The 2,865-nt window shown below is 43.9% G+C and overlaps 1 pseudogene; it reads left to right on the forward strand.

Moving 5' to 3' along the window:
• Positions 1 to 326: 326 nt before the first annotated feature.
• LOC103123560 (NHP2-like protein 1) lies at positions 327 to 708 on the forward strand (annotated as a pseudogene).
• Positions 709 to 2,865: the final 2,157 nt, after the last annotated feature.

The raw sequence follows: 2,865 nt of genomic DNA on the forward strand, positions 1-2,865 counted from the left end.
AGTTTCACGTTCAATCCTAGGCACTAACACAAGTCAGAACTGAAAACTGGTCTAATGAAAGGAAGAAGAAAAGAAATAAGAAGGAAAAGGTGGGGTATGACTGCTAACAGTGGGGCGAGAGACCAAAGCTCTATTCCCATTTACACAGAGGAGATTTATCTCTATTTTTTCCACTTTATTGGGGTGGTTGATAGCTTCCAACATAGTTATTGTCAGACAGGTGCAATCTCTCATATCTCCATGAAAGGTGTATGGAAGAGTCTGTCTCTCCTGTTCTGAGGGCAGCCGTGCTTCCTGGAGAGTGATGACAGCATAGGGCCTCCTCCATGACTGAGGCTGATGTCATTCTGAAGGCCTTCCCCCCACAGATGCCACCTTACCAAGAAACTACTGGGCCTTGTTCAGCAGTCATGCAACTACAAGCAGCTTCGGAAAGGAGCCAATGAGGCCACTAAAACTCTCAACAGAGGCATCTCTGAGTTCATTGTGATGGCTGCAGATGCTGAGCCCCTGGAAACAATCCTGCACCTTCCCCTACTGTGTGAAGACAAGAATGTGCCCTATGTGTTTGTGAGCTCCAATCAGGCTCTAGGACGAGCCTGTGGGGTCTCCACACCCGTTGTTTGTTCTGTCACCATCAAAGAAGGCTCACAGCTGAAGCAGCAGGTCCAGTCTATTCAGCAGTGCATTGAAAGGCTCTTAGTCTAACCAATGACCTCAGCCATACTTTCCCTCTGACTCTCCCCTCCTGCCAAGATTGTGTATCTGTTACCATATATTGTTTGTTAGCATGTAGTATTTCCAACTTTCTATTATTATGAAATATTGTCACATGGAAAAGAAGGAAAGGAAGGAAGGAAGGAAGGAAGGAAGGAAGGAAGGAAGGAAGGAAGGAAAGAAGGGGTCTGCAAGACACTATCTTCCATGATCTAGGATCTCTTCCATCATCGTGCACCAAGATCCCAGCATCCCTTTGTCTCATTCCTTTTCCCCTTCTACAGAGTCCTTCGCTTTAGTGCCATATATGTACCCAGTTCAAATTTCACCATGCGTTTTTCCCTTACTGCCCTTACTTCATAGTATTTTAAGTTTGTTTGTTTGCTTTTATGAATTTAAAAGTGTTATAGTGGAGACTAAGCCTTTTAAAGTGAGAATAGGACAGGGGAGGGCAAGGGACATTAAAGGTTAATTGAAGTTAGAGAAGCAAAAAAAAAAAGAAAAATGAAAGGTTGGTCAGTTTAAATGCGATTGTGTCAGCTGGGTCTCCTACCTGGCAATTAGTTTGGAACTTAATTAGGAGAGAGGGGCCCTGTCCTTCCTGTTGACTACATTTCAAAAAAAGGGCTTTCAGATCTTTGAGAAAGACATTCCTACCCTGTAGGACCACGTTTCAAAGGGACAGAGGAAACAAATGCTTTGAGAAGGGAGCCAGCAGTCAGGTGTTGGCTAGGACACACTGTCATTTCTGGCAGCATGAAACTTTCTTGGACAGGCACTTAATGGCAGACTGGAACAATCCTAGAGACACGGATTTTTCCTGACCCTTTAGCCTGACCTAGCCCAGGCTCTAGGCTCCCTAGGGAGCCCAGCTCCATCACATTTGTTGCAATGGTTATGTTGGGGTTTTTTTTTGTTTGTTTGTTTGTTTCTGAGACAAAGCTTCTTGCAGCTACAGGCTGTTTGTTCTGATTGCTGCTATATCACCATAGCCTGACCCTAGTAAATAATTATCAACACAAGTTTAAGGAATGGTTGAGTGGAAAAAGTCAACGAGTTCTAAGTTAACAAAAAATAAAATCTAGGGAAAGAGTGATCTAGACAGGAAAAAATGGGGATAAATGAGGAGGATAAAGTTTAAAAGCAAGAGAGGCAGGAAGCAAGCCAGGTGTATCTGATGTGGAAGAGTGCATGGTAGCTGAGGGCAATTACACCCCACACTGAGACTTCTGTATCATGGGCAGTGCCATGTTGATCATTCCTTGGACACAGAAGCCAGAGTTGTCTCCTACGTCTCAGATGCAAATTGTGGGGTCTTTGGAATTATTCTTTTTTTTTTTATAAAGATATTTTTTAAATATTTATTTATTTATTCCCTTGTTTGTGGGCAGTAAGCCAGCTTCCCCCTGCTTAAAGCCTTTGTCTCTAATCCTGCTTAACTAAGCACCGACCCCTATTTACATAACACTATTAACTAAGCACCGCCCTGCCTCCAAGGCATTGGTTTAATCCTCATTGGTTCGCAAGCTTTTTCCTTCTCCCCACCCCCTATCCTACGTACATCCTCTTCCCTTCTGACCTGACAGTTCCTCCTCAGGATATATAAGGACAGGATTGTGATTAGAGATAGTTTAGATTGCAATGCATTCCTCATGAATAAAGACTGAACTGTGTACCACTCAGCCTTGAGTCCCTGGTCGTCTCTCTGTCTCCCACCCGTGAAGCTAGCCCGGCATTCCCTTTTGTTGCACTTGTTTTTTATTGTTGTAGCTATTATTGTTTTTGCTGTTGTATAGGACAAAGAGAAATGGAGAGAGGAGGGGAAGACAAAGAGGGGGAGAGAAAGATAGACACCTGCAGACCTGCTTCACTGCCTGTGAAGCAACTCCCTTGCAGGTGGGGATCCAGGGGCTTGAACTGGGATCCTTCCACCCATCCTTGTGCTTTGCACCACCTGCACTTAACCCACTGCACTACTGCCCAGCTCCCTGGGATTATTCTTGACTGAAGCACATAGTGACACAGGACTCCAGGCAGTATACCACAATCTCCTACTTTGAAAATTTTTTTCTTTTAAAATATTTGATGAAAGATAGGAGAGAGATTATTGAACCAAATCCCTAAAGACAGATCCAGAAACTGGGATAA

Source organism: Erinaceus europaeus, chromosome 11 (genome assembly GCF_950295315.1).
Source record: "Erinaceus europaeus chromosome 11, mEriEur2.1, whole genome shotgun sequence".
In the NCBI taxonomy this organism is placed as follows: Eukaryota; Metazoa; Chordata; class Mammalia; order Eulipotyphla; family Erinaceidae; genus Erinaceus; species Erinaceus europaeus.